The sequence below is a fragment of the Chiloscyllium punctatum genome, chromosome 8 (assembly GCF_047496795.1).
Source record: "Chiloscyllium punctatum isolate Juve2018m chromosome 8, sChiPun1.3, whole genome shotgun sequence".
Classification (NCBI taxonomy): Eukaryota; Metazoa; Chordata; class Chondrichthyes; order Orectolobiformes; family Hemiscylliidae; genus Chiloscyllium; species Chiloscyllium punctatum.
The window spans coordinates 13,953,334-13,968,130 of NC_092746.1; the positions used below are offsets into that span (position 1 = coordinate 13,953,334).

Sequence of the window (14,797 nt, forward strand, 5' to 3'; positions counted from 1 at the left end):
TCCTGCAACCGCAGATTGCGGTGGTTCATGGACTCCCAGCCCAACTGCCTGTTCTGTGGCGCTGTGGAGTCCGTGGACCATGTATATATTGGGTCTGGGCGTTTGCACTCCCTTTTTGATTTACTTAAAAACCTCCTCCTCTGCTTTTGGTTGCACTTCAGTCCCATGCTCCTGATCTTCAGGCACCCGGTACGGAGGAGGCAGGGCAGGTCCGAAGACCTCCTCGTGGGTCTGCTCCTGGGCCTGGCCAAACTGGCCATAAACAGCTCCAAGCAGCGGGCCATGGAGGGGGTCGTTAGAGCCGACTGCCTGCCCCTCTTCGCGGTTATGTTAGGGCCCGGGTGTCCTTGGAGAAGGAGCACGCGGTGTCCACCAACACCCTGGAGTTGTTCAGGGAGAGGTGGGCGCCGCAGGGAGTGGAGTGCATTATTTCCCCCTCCAACTCTATTTTGATTTAGTCCCTACCCTCCCCCTCACTGTTTGATCACACAGCACAGCTTTGATGTGAAGGGCAGTGCTTGTCACTGGTCACTCGGGTGTTTTCCTTTCTTCCTGGTGGTGGGAATTGAATCAAGATTTGTGCACCTTGTGTCTCTCACTGTGTCTCACACCTGCACACACACACCATGGGAGCTGGGGGAAAAAAATAAGCACTACCGCAGTTAGGCGGTAGTGTGGGGGTTAAGTAAAAAATAAATAAATAGTAGTGTCAGGTATCCTGTTCCCACTGACAGCTGGCTCTGAGGGAGCTGGGTAAATGCCAAGGACTCTCCACTTGTAAATAAAGGGTGACTTAGTGATGGGATACCGGCCTCTGTAAAAAAAGAAAAAAAAACGGCTCTCCCTTGTGTCTTTTACTGTGTCTCACACCTTCACATGGGTGCTGGGGAAAAATAAGCACTACCGCAGTTAGGCGGTAGTGTGGTGGGGGGGGGGGGGTAAGACAAAAAAAAGAGTGTTAGAGATTTTAAAAAATAAAAGCGGCTCTCACACTATTTTACTTTGGCAGCAGGCACTTAACATTATAAACGAGAATTTGAAAATTCTCTGAAATAACTCGGATTGGAATTTAAATCATTTCATGAGTTACTTGGTTTTAACTGTGTACAATGAACAGCGGGAGAAGGATCAGGCAAATTGTCATAAATAATCTGTTGTTTTCTGTCGATCACAAACGTCTGTCAGCATTGGACGGTTTTGCAAAGCTTTCTGAGGCTAGCTCTGCATTATGAAACATAAGCATGTTTGTGTCCAAGATAAAGAAGTGCACCCCACCCCCTTCCCCACACCTTTTTTAAGTGCTGTTTTTGTTGGGTGAATGGATTTGGTAGTGAATGTACGACGCCAGGGAAAATCAGCGACTATAACTGCAATGTGGACGCTTTGTGCTTGTGAACTTTTCATGCCTCTGAAACAAAAAAAACCTACAGCGGCATTCTGTTGCAATCAATAACGTTTTACTGCCAGACCTGCTGAGTATTTCTAGCACTTTTTTAGCTGATTAGATTCCTTACAGTGCAGAAAACATGCCCTTGGGCCCAACAAGTCCACACCGACCCTCCGAAGAGCAACCCACCCAGACCCATTCCCCTACATTTTACCCCTGCACCTAACACTATGGGCAATTTAGCATGGCCAATTCACCTAACCTGCACACCTTTAGACTGTGGGAGGACTTATTCTGCTTTCATTTCCGGAATCCAGCCTCGGCAGCATTTCACTTTCCGAAAGATTGAAGTTTGCACCTGAAAAGTTACCCGTTTCTCTCCCCATTGATGCTGCCTGACTTGCTGAGCATTCCAAGCACTCTCTAATTTTATTCCAAAGGGTTCTGCCCTGCACATTCGGAGGTTAAATGAACCATTATCCTTTTTGCCAATGAAGTAAACTGGCGTGAGCAACAATTGAAGCTGTCGCTAATAAATTATAACTTGTTGCTGATGCTACTGAGTGATCGTCCATTGTTTGTTCTTTATCAGATCGAAGTTTCGTGTAACTGAAAATAAGAATTTCCAAAGTGAACGAGATGATGCCTCAAAGGCAGTATGGTGTAAACTAACCTCTTTTTAAAAATTAATTATAAAACTCGAATATCCATAACGCAGAATAAATCTATCCGGCTGAAGAATATTTCTGTATTGATAAAATCAAGTTGTAACAACCACTTCCAATAGAATTGCAAATATTTTCATGTAAAAGAGGAAAAATTCTTGAGCCATACACCCAGTCTGGCGTGTAGGAAATCTCGGGATCTGTCATGCAATCCGTGTACAAAATGGTCATTTTAATGGAAATCCGGTAAAAACAAATGCACGTCCCGGTGATTTCATCTTGAGCTGTGCTTGCAATCCAATGTAACCATACAGCCTATCCCTCAAAGTTAGTTTCCCGCTTACATCAGTTCGGGCAGATCTGTTGGGAGAGAACACAATTGAAGTCTGACAGCTAGTTTATAATTTGCAAGTCGCCTGTCAATAAATCATTTGCTCTGCCAGGGTGAGCTAATTGCATTATAAACGTTTGGATAGTAATACTGGAGATGCAGTGAGTCCACACCATTCAAGAAATGCCTGGAGCCGATACTTATCGGCGTTCAGACTGCCAAGCACGGCATGTGTGTGAGCCCTCCTGGAACTAAAAGGTAGGTCAGCAATGCGCCTCGCTTTGTTTCCACTCAATTGTTTCTGCCCCGTCATCTTGTGTGTGTGTGTGCTGCGTGGGAATGGTGTCCGTGCACCTTCTAAGATCCAGCCCTGAGGAATGAATATCCTCCTGCCCTTTTCCACCTGAACTTCCTCTGCGTCGCGAGAGACTTCATTTTTTGACTGGGCGAATAAATTTACACTTTATTCAACGCTTGCACAAATGTCGCCTTACCACTGGGTTATTTTAACAATACATATTCCTTACACCTATCAATATTGAGGCACACACCCAAAAACAAACCAGTCCGTCAGTGATAAAACTGTTGAGAAAGAATATAAATGTTCATCTAACACTTCCAAGTGGCGTGGGGATTCTACGAGAGGTGCCTGCAGACTGCACTGATGTGATCCTGACGGGCTTGATCTGATCTGTCTTCACTTGGTTCTTGCTATGACAGTCACTTGCTGCTAGGTGGCTCTATGCCCGCGATGACCTCCAGATAGATACAGGCAAGTGCCAAAACAACCCTTCAACCCCCCGCAAAAAGGTCAAACTGAGATAACTCCGAGCACTCATGGCTGCAGGCTTACATCCGATCCTTCTTTATCTCAGTCTGAGAGGTCCTGTTTTATATTGCCGGGTTTGAGGGCAAGTTCCTGGAAAATATTTCCAGAAGAATTCTGTAACAAACGAGGGAAAAGGCCATAAACCTTGTTAAGTTTTGCAAATCGGCTGATTTACTGACGGCAGTGAAGGGATAAATGCCACAGATAAAAGGTGCCGGCCTATTCTCCCAAAGTGCTCCAACGCAATAACTTTGCTATTATCTTATCTCGAGGTGATGATAGCACCTAATGCATTCGGACGGAGTGAGTTTACTTAGGAGTTATTGATTAAGTCAAAGTGCACTCCATTCACAGGCAACAAATTTACAGAATCCAAACGAATCCTCCTTCGTTAAACCTGGAATTACGCCTTTCTGCACAACTCTAATAAAGAATGATTAACATCTATTTCGCTTTGTCTCGAAGGAGAGGATGAATATAGTTGGGTGAAAGTTGTATAGTTCAGTGACGTTTTAACTATTGTGCCAAAATTGCACATGGTTGCGAGAGCAGTCGCAAGTCAGATTGTGAATAGAGTCCTCGAGATGTACAACATTGAAAAAAAAACCTTCAGCCCAACTGTTCCATGCCGACCAAGTATCCTAAATTAATCCATTTGCCAGCACTAGGCCCATATCCCCCTAAACCCTGCCTATTCATATACCCATCCAGATGCCTTTTAAATGTTGTTATTGTGCTAGCCTCCTCCACTTCCTCTGGCAGCTTATTCCATACATGTACCAGCCTGAAAAAGTTGACCCTGAGGTCCCCTTTTAAATCGTTCCCCTCTTACCTTAACGTATGCCCTCTAGTTCTGGACTCCCCCACCCCAGGGAAAAAAAACTTGTCTATTTACCCTATCCATGCCTCTCATAATTTTAAAAATCTGCTTAAGGTCACTCCTCAGCCTCCGACGCTCCAGGGAAAACAGCCCCAGCCTGTTCAGCCTCTCCCTCTAGCTCAAACTCTCTAAACCTGGCAACATTCTTGTAAATCTTTTTCTGAACGCTTTCAAGTTTCACAACATCCTTTCATACCAGAAAGACCAGAATTGCACACAATATTCCAAAGGTGGCCTAACCAATGTCCTATACAGCCGCAATATGACCAAACATCCTTGTCACTATCCTATCTACCTGCAAATCCACTTTCAAGGAACTAAGAACCTGCACTCCAAGGTCTCTTTGTTCAGCAACACTCTCCAGGACCATACCATTAAGTGTATAAGTCATGTTCTGATTTGCTTTCCCAAAATGCAGCACCTTGCATTTACCTAAATTAAACTCCATCTGCCACTCCTCAGCCCATTGACCCATCCGATCAAGATCCTGTTGTATTCTGAGGTAACCTTTGCTGTCCACTATACCTCCAATTTTGATGTCATCTGCAAATTTACAACTATACCTCACATGTTCACATCCAAATCATTTATATAAATGATGAAAAACAGTGGACCCAGCAGCGCTCCTTGTGGCACACCATTGGTGGGTAAAATATCTGTGATTTTTATAATTAGATTCCCTACAGTGCAGAAACAGGCCCTTCGGCCTAACAAGTCTACACCAATCCTCCGAAGAGTATCGCACCCAATCTCATTCCCCATTACTCTACATTTACCCCTGACTAATGCATCTAACCTACACATGCCTGAACATTATGGGCAATTTAGCATGGTCAGTTCACCTAACTTGTACATTTTTGGATTGTGGGAGGGAACCCACGCAGACACAGGGCGAATGTGCAAACTCCACACAGACTGTTGCCCGAGGCTGGAACCGAACCTGGGTCCCTGGTGCTGTGAGATAGTAGTGCTAACCACTCAGCCACCCTGCCGCCCAGAGATCGAAAAATAAATGTGATCTTAAAATCAAAGGATTAAATAAAACACTAATGCATTCACATTACTATTATATAATTAAATATATGTTGATGGTTTGGTGCTTGATTCGATTAAATAAGCTGGAAATGCAGGACAATGAAAAGTTGCGTTACCAAATTTTCGCCATTGCCTTGCAGTCCCTCAAGATCTTCTCCTTCACCTTACCGAAAGGTTCAATACAGAAATTTATTAAATCCCTGAAGTGTGGAACCAGGCCATTGGGCCCATGAAGAGTATTCTACCCAGATCCACCCCCTTACCCTGTAACCCTGCCTTTACCCTGGCTAATCCACCTAGTCTACACACTATGGGTAATTTAGCATGGCCAATCCACTTACCCTGCATTTTTTTTTGGAAATGTGAGAGGAAACCGAAATACCAAGAGGAAACCTACGCAGACACAGGGAGAACGTGCAAACTCCACACAGTCGCCCGAGGGTGGAATGGGACCCGGGAGCCTGGTGCTGTGAGGCAGTGGTGCTAACCACTAGTAGTGCCCATTTAACAGCTATATTCTTATGTAGTGGTGCTAAAAGGACAGGTTCAATCGCAAAAAAAAATTCAAGAAAAGAATATTCAGAGGGAGGTGCAGAAATCTTTAACTTACTTAATATGAGACCAGTAACATTCACCCCTAACGCAATCAGTATTTTAATACAGTATCCGCACGACCCTGCACTTAAAACGGGGAAAATGGCTTTCACTTGGACGAGTGGGCATTGGAAAGATAAAAGGCTCATTGTCCTGTGAGCGGGGACCTGAAAAGGGACAGAAAAAGATTAACAAGATTTAATTAATTGAGATTGTGGGTACTTTGTCCAGCGCTGTGGATATTTGAGAAGCGATTCCAAGTAAATCAATACTTCGGAAATTGGTACATTCTAGATGTACACATGGTTAGATATCACACAAATGTAAGAAATAGGGAAAAGTACCATTGCTGGTTATAATAGTTCTCGAGCCGCTGAAATTTCATACATTGATGACAAGTAGATCGGCCAAACATGAAAGTATGTTTGAGATAAGAGACGCATTTCGAAATCTAGCTGTGTTTAGTAAAACATTCTTCAAGTCTTTAACCGCGGAAAAAAATGGATTGGAAAGACTCCACAATAACCTGGGATATGCCGGAAGTGCTTAATGACCTACACACTCAGAATCAGAGTTGTGTACGGTGTGGAAGAGAAGGCCATTCAACCCACCGTATTTACACTGCCTCTCCGAAATAGCTGCTCATTTCATGCTTTCCTTCTGCCCTCTCCCAGTAACCCTGCACGTTGTTCCTTCTCAAATACCCACACAATTCTCTTTTCAATGCCTCGCGTGAACTCACTTGATCCATGACTTCCTAGATTTTCATAACATGACAGTCACTGTTCAGTGCAATTTGACGGATCTGGCCAGCTACATAAAACAAACCAGAGGTGTGAAACAACACATAACAACAACAACAGGAACAAAATGAGTTCAACTGAATTTGGTTTAACTTTCTTTTTTATTGAAGTGTCAAAGATATATTTCACCAATGTCATTAACTGTAGGGAAATTAGAAGAGTTATTTGTAATTTGTATTCAATGCAATTATATTTCAGTGAAACAGTTGGTAAATTTGATACAGTGTTGTGTTAGAAATGGCCTTTAAACATCTAAAGTTGTTAAAGGATGGAGTGTTAGCTTGGTTCATCTTGCTGCTTAATCTCATAGGAACTCGCGTCAAGAAGCTGGCAGCTCGGCTGCAATTTGTTTCGAATATAATGACTTGTCTTTAAGTCAAATTTCTTGCCTCCTATGCTTTCCATCTCGGCCAACCTTAATTTGACCCAGACTACTCGAAAATGAAACGTTAATCTATGTCAAAGTTGTTTAATTTTTTTTGCTGCAGTGCTTTTAGACATTTGTAAGACTGAACTGTTTAAATTCAAAATAAATAAAGCTTGCAAATTTGATTTTGAAGATATACGTGGACTTTCAAGGTAAACAGAACTGGGCATAGCCCTGTACCTACTCTCCCAAAATAGGTAGGTGGAGTGCAAAAAACAGTGTACATTTCCATGGATAACGTCCCAATTGGGAATCCTACATCCATTACCAAACAAGAAATGGAGGCCATAGTTTCATAAAAGCCCTGCAGTGACCCTATTTGCACCGTGACCTAGAGAGTGTCTTACCCTTAGTGCCATGAAAGGGCTGAACTTACCCCAAAACTGGATGGGCGTAACACCCTTCTAGCGGGCTCACGTACCTCCCATAGTCTGCTCTCCTAAAGGGAAACAAACGCCCATAGGATCAAGGAGTAAATCAATGGACTGGTTTCTAAAGCTGAACTTGCATTGCCATATTTGGAAACTGATAAGACATGTACAGAATGGCTTGTGTGGGGATCTAGAACAAGGGGACAAACTGGAGCGAGACCATCTCAGGGTGAAACTATGAGTCAATTGATGACGCAAAGCTGCAGATGATGTGTTAACATCAATGTCCAAGTCTGAGATTTCCATACATGTTTCTTTGGTCAGGACACCATGAACTATAGGCGATTAAATAGTTGGCATGTAGATCGGTTATTATCTAACCGAATGAGGGGACGAACGGCCTACTCCGGCTCCTTTGTTCAGAAGGAATGGTTACAATTCCTAAAACATGGAGGAGATGCAGATGATTAGTGAAAATGCACACGAGGGGAGCCTAAAGGTTTGGGTTTCGGCGCTTTTCAGATTACAATGTTCGTGAATTTATTCGAAAACATTAAAACCCTGAAATGTTAATGACCCGCGCATTAAGGGTAAAAACGTTCAAATGGTTAATCCTGTCTCAACTTATTCCGTGTGAATGCGAAGGTGCCGAGACAAAATGTCAGCTCAGCACATCTCAGGTAAAATTTAAAAGAACATTGCAGTTACCCCCCTCCCACCGCACGCCCTTCAATGCTGCATGTAACACAAACGGCAGCTTTAACAATGGAGACATGCTTTTATCTTCAGGAAAGTAATAAATGCAAGAACGATTAATTATACGAAAAGTGTTCAAATCCATCACAGAACTGTTCGGGTTCTTTGAAGGTTTATCACGGGCTTACATATTACTTTCTAACCAATTACCTGCATTTTCCCCCAACTTATTGCAAATGTGACCTTTCCTTCCAATTTGATTGCAAGTTCCTGATGTGTATATACTATCTCTGTGTCTTGGAGCTGGTCATTCTCTTCGCGTGTGATGGCTGCTATTAATGTTAATACTCCCTGACGGTTGGAGCCTAAATAAGTGTTTCTGACATAATACAGAAGCTTTTGGAGGTGGATAAACGGCCAGACGGTTTAATGAGGCGAGCTCAGCCAGCCGAGGCCATGAGTCTGACAGCCAGGCACCTTTACTCAAAGGATTGCACAGGAAGAAAGAAGTACTCTTCTAGGGCCAATATAGAGAGGTCCCCACCCCTTCTGTAACCGCAAATATCATTGATAGAATTAAAGAGTTGGAATGAAGTATTGACGCAAAACAGGCTGCAGTGTTCAATCGGTGACAATCTGTGAGATTAAACGCTGCTGTTACCACATAACCAGTGTTAAAAAAAATCACATTCCGGAAGCAGGTATTTAAACTGGACGGGCCAACATTAGGTTTGTAACAGCCCTCAGTTCAGCTGTGGTGCTGAAATGGACTTGGAGTGAACAATTCAGATCATATCTAAACTGTAGCTCAAAAGGGTAGAACTGTAGTGTGCGGGATTTCCCATTTCGTGATACAACCCCACTCCTCAAACATGACCCATACAGAGTCGAGAATGTGGCGCTGGAAAAGCACAGCGGGTCAGGCAGCATCCGAGGAGCAGGAGAATCAACGTCTCCGGTATTAGCCCCTTCATCAGGAACCGTACAAAATGACCGATACAAAACCAACAATGTACGGGATTGCCGCACCCCACAGCCGGACGGTCCGCGCACCAGTTTCCCGAAATAACTCAGCACGATTAGAATTTCACGCGCAATTTTGTGGTCGCAGCTAATGGTAATTTCAACACCTCATGTCTGCAATTTAGTTCAAAGAACCAGCGATGAAAACAGGGACAAGCCACACGCTTCACTGGTTGAGGAAAGTCACAGGGTCATACAGCACAGAAATACACTCAGCTCCCACTCATTTGAGTTGACTGGACATCCCAATCTGCCAGTATTTGGCCGATGTCCCTCCAAACCCTTCCGATTCATATACCCATCCCAATGCCTTTTAAATGTTGTCATTGTACCCACTTCCACCCCTTCCTCTGGCAGATCATTCCATACACGTACCACCTCTCTGTCTCAGGTCCCTTTGAAATTTCCGTTCTCACCCTAGACCTATGCTCTCTCGTCTTACTTTTCTCCACCCTTGGAAAACAAAGATCTTGATAATTTACCCTATCTATGGTCCTCAGGGTCTTGTAAAGCACTATAAGGTCACCCCCACAGCCTCCAACTCCCAGCTCCAAGGGAACAAAGCCCTAGCCTATTCAGTCTCTCCCTGTAACTTAAACACTCCAGCCCTCGCAACATCCTTGTAAATCTTTTCTGCACCCTCTCCAATTTAATAACAACATTCCCACAGAATTGTACGAAGTATTCTAAAAGGGGTCTCACCGATGTCCTGTACAGCATGAGATGCCAACTTCTTTACTCGATGCCCTGACCAATGAAGACAAACGTGCCCAACGTCTTCCTAGCTACCTGCGACTAAACCTTGAACGAACTGTGCACCTGTACCCCAGGTCTGATGGACAGAATGGCCTACTGCCAATTCCCTGTTTTCTGTTTTCAATTTTCTGTTTCTATGTCTAATGGTGCCTTAACCTCGCTGTACGAGAAGCGGTTCACAAACCAGAATTCAAATGAGCGGAACAATTTATTTTTCGCCATTTGTGTGATGTGTCATTTTATCGTATGGTATATAAATTACTTCAAATTAGCTAAATTACAAACATCTGTATGGAGATAACCATATCGGTCGCCAACAAATCACTGTTTGAGGTACAGATTTTAGAAAGTTCAAATTTGTAAACATTCATGAAGCAATTGTAAAAATAGTCATATAAATTGCGGATTGGCCTTTTTGGGAAACTTTTTTTTACCTCAAATTGTAAAGGAGGAAACATGAGAGACTGATGTTCTAATCTACAGACGTACAACAAAGTGTAATGTTTACATCAGCAAATGGGAGGCTACTAATGACAGAACGAGTTGTCTGAATTATTCATTTCCTTATCATATTAATTTATTCCAGCTGCAATTGTATGGTATCTGCGTCCGGGTTCTATAATATCTTGTTAACACGTCATCACGTTTTATTCTGAATTGTTTCCACAATGGAAATACGGGGGGGGGAGAAAACTGAACGATTGGAATTTATTTTGAAAACAAAATATAATTCGCGACCTTTAAGAATGAAGAATGACTCTATTGTCACTTACATTATGTCATTAGAACATACAACTAATTACAGTTTAGTAAACCTTCTACTGATAACTAGTTTGTCAAAACAAGTCAAAGCAAAAGGGCAGTCATGTGTCTCTAAATATATGTGGAGGCACAGGAAATATTCAGAAGAAGGCGGGCTTGTACTGATAACCGGTAAACAGACCCAATCAGACACATAGACAGGTAGACATATAAATGGATAGATGGGCAGAGAGAAATTCTGTCAACGGGTTTTACGTAAATATTAAACAATTCTCCCTTGTTCATTTTAAGGCGAGGTCTCTCGGTTTCCTGGACCAACAGCGCCCTCTTTCCGCCATAACGTTTTTCTGAGACTGTGGATAGATTGGGTGCACAAACTGACGGAAAAGGCCATCAAATTGTCTTCCAATCACTGGCTACGAAATTCGATAAGCGCCGAAAACGGGCGTTGCAATTGCAGTGGGGAATGAACTCAGGACTGTTTCTTCCGAATTAAGCTGCACGCACATTTTGTGCTGTTTGCAAATTGAAATAATTGCAGCAGCGGCCGACACCACCTGTTTGATTTGATGTGATTTATTACTGTCATATGTACCCAGATACGGTGAAAAGTGTTGTCTTATGAGCTTTACCTGCAGATCGTAACCATATAAGTGCATCAAGGTAATGAGTGGAGAATACAATGTTCCAGCTACCTACCCAAAGGTTGCAGGGAGAGATCAATAGTTGGGCCTAGGGGCCTGTTTCCACACTGTAGGGAACCTAATCTAATCTAATATTAACATAAGGAATCCATTTAAAAGTCTGATAACAGTGAGTTGCTGTGCGCTTGATCCGGGGAAATACATGACCTCTTAAAGACAGCCTGCAGGACGTAAAGGGAAGGGATGGAATGATTCCACAACCAATTCTGGCCAGAAAAAGACACAAGAGTGCAACGAAGTGGCAAAGACTAGGTAGCACTGGAGGTCTTGGTGCAAGAGATGGAGAGTGGGTTCATATGTCATCTAACCACAGTGCTGGTGCCAGATCCCCTCAGGCCAAACTTGCTGAAGCAGTGACATCACTTCAAGGGAAGTTCAATAACCTCACAGGTCAGGATCCATGCCTAAATCTTCAAATGCCACATCCTACCATGTGCACCACTGGTCTCAAAAGTCCAGAAAAGAAAGCTTTGTTTTATGAGAAGAGATTGAGCAGTTTACTCACTAGAATTTAAGGTAAAAGGAGATCTCATTGTTGAATATAAGATCACAGAATCCCTACAGTGTGGAAGCAGACCACTGAGTCCCTCTGAACAGCATCCCAACCAGACCCACCTCCTACCTGATTCCTGTTAACCTGCATTTCCCATGGCTAATCCAGCTAACTTGCATTTTCCTGGACACTATTGGCAATTTAGCATGGCCAACCCACCTACCCTACACATCTTTGGACCACGGGAGGAAACTGGAGCACCCGCAGGAAACGCACGCAGACTTGGGGAGAATGTGCAAATTCCGCACAGACAGTTGCCTGAGGGTGGAATTAAAATCTGGTCTCTGGCGCTGTGAGGCAGCAGTGCTAACCACTGAGCCAGAGTGCCACCCTAAAATGCTAAAGGGAATTGAAAAAAAAACATAAAACAGATATATTTCCTTTGTGGGGCAATCTACAATGAGCAGTCATAGTTTTAGTCTAAAGGGAACAGATTTAAAACGGAAATTAGGAGGAACTACTTATCTGAAAGGGTCAGGAATCTGTGGAATTCACTACCCCAGAGTGCAGTGGATGCTGGGACACTTGAGTACATTTAAGGAAGAGGCAGACAGATGTTTAGTCAGTAATGGGTTAAAGGGTTATGAGGAGGAGGCTGGAAAGTGATGTTGAGGCCAAGGTGGCATCAGCCACAACCCTATTAAAAGGTGGAGAAGATTCGAAGAGCTAAATTGGCTATTCTTGCAGATTCTTATGTTCAATATTGCTCAATGCAACCCAGCCAGGCAACTCACCAATTTAAAAAAAACACCCCATCAATTACAACCATATTCCTAACATTTATATGCCTGAGGTCACTGTCACATATTCAGCACTGCTGCAAGCCTCACAGCAATATCCCATGACCTGCACAACTGTCAGCGATCTAACCATGACAGCCACACCACCCAAAATGCATTGCAACACATTCACTACCATACTTCTCGGTGTCTTGCAGGACAAGGGACACATAAGCAGGGTCAACAGGATTGAACTGTGATAGGAAAGCCATGTCTTTAGCTTGTTGGAAGAGGCAGCGGTTTCCATCATTGAAATAGTCATAGAGTCACAGAGTCTGACAGCATGGAGACAGGCCCTTTGGCCCAAACTGGTCCATGCCAACCAAAATATAACCCCATTTCCCTACACTTGGCCTATATCTTTCTAAACCTTTCTTATCCATGTATTTGTGCAAATAACTTTTAAATGTTGTCAATGTACCCACCTCAACTACTTATGCTGGCAGCTCATTCCATGTGCGTACCACCCGCTGTGTAACTTTAACTGATGACCTCCAGTCCTTGATTCCCCAACCCTGGAAAAAAGACTGAGTGCATTCACCCTATCAATGCTTCTCATGGTCTTATACACGTCTGTAAGATTCTCCCCCACAGTCTCCAAAGCTCTAAAGAAAAAAGTCCCAGCCTGTCAAACCTCTCCCTATAACCCAGACCTTTGAGTCCTGGCAACATTCTTGTAAATTTCTTCTTCACTCTCAGTTTAATAACATCCTTCCTTTTGTAAGATGATCAAAAGTGAACATAATACTCCTAGTGTGGCCTCACCAATGTCTTGTACAACTGCAACATAACTTCCCAACTTCTATACTCAATGCTCTGACTGATGAATCCAAAAGCCTTCTTCACTGCCCTGTCTACCTGTGACTCCACTTCCAGAGAACCATGCATCTGAACTCCAAGGTCCCTCTGTTCCACTACACTCCTGAAGGCGCTACCGTTAACCATGAAACTCCCACCTTAAATTAACTTTCCAAAATGCAAAACCTCATACATTGATATTAAACTCCATTTGCCATTTCTCAGCCCACTTCCCCAGCTGATCAAGGTCCTGCTGTAATTTCTGATAACCTTCCTCACTGTCTATGATATCTTCTATTATAGTGTCATCTGCAAACTTACTAACCATGCCATGTACATTCTCATCCAAATCATTGATATAGATAACAAACAGCAATGAGCACAGCACCGACCCTGGAAGCACTCCACTAGTCACAAGCCTCCAAACCGACAAGCATCCTTCCACTATTAGTGGCTAAGGACCTGGCCAGGCACAGAGCTGAATGAATGTTGATGAGATTCACATTCCTAACTCTCACATCACAGTTCCTCCCCATCCCATGTGGGGCAGCGACTGCCAAGGCACAATGGGCAAAGACCACTGTCAAAGTCTTTCTGGCAAAGTATAATAAGGGTCCAACAAGATCCACGACCCCCTCCTTGCCCTATAAGGAATCTAAATAGTTTCCTGCATGAGTAGAAGATGTCCTTGTTTTGCGATTGTAGGGAAGCACTGAGCAACATCAAATTCCAATGAGTTGTTTATTTTTGTTTTTTCTGCATAGTCTGTATTGAACTGCTTCAGGACCTTTTGTATGTACTTACAAATAATTTTTATGAATAAATTATATTGTTGCAATAAAATATCCTCCCTATCCCATAATTTTTAGTTAATAAAAATATACACCCCTTGTTGATGCGGTTTTCACCCCACATGGGAAAAATGGGAAGCCTTCAGAAATGAGATAATGAAAATCCAGAGAAAGTATATTCCTGTCAGGGTGAAAGGGAATGCTGGATGACGAAAGAAATTGAGGGTTTGGTTAAGAAAAAGAAGGAAGCATATGTAAGGTATAGACAGGATAGATCGAGTGAATCCTTCGAAGAGTATAAAGGCAGTAGGAGTACACTTAAGAGGGAAATCAGGAGGGCAAAAAGGGGACATGAGATAGCTTTCGCAAATAGAATGAAGGAGAATCCAAAGGGTTTTTACAAATATAATAAGGAAAGAAAGGGTAACTGGGGAAAGAATAAGGCCCCTCAAAGATCAGCAAGGTGGCCTTTGAGTAGAGCTGCAGAAAATGGGGGAGATACTAAACAAGTATTTTGCATCAGTATTTACTGTGGATGATATAGACTGTAGGGAAATAGATGGTGAGACCTTAAAAAATGTCCATATTACAGAGGAGGAAGTGCTGGATGTCT

The 14,797-nt window shown here is 43.1% G+C and overlaps 1 long non-coding RNA gene across 1 annotated transcript; it reads left to right on the forward strand.

The window, feature by feature from the left end:
* The first annotated feature begins 2,465 nt into the window (after positions 1-2,465).
* Positions 2,466-14,255, forward strand: LOC140480219 (uncharacterized). The gene is made up of 2 exons (XR_011961215.1): positions 2,466-2,641; positions 10,851-14,255. It is a non-coding gene; the product is annotated as an uncharacterized lncRNA (long non-coding RNA).
* Positions 14,256-14,797: the final 542 nt, after the last annotated feature.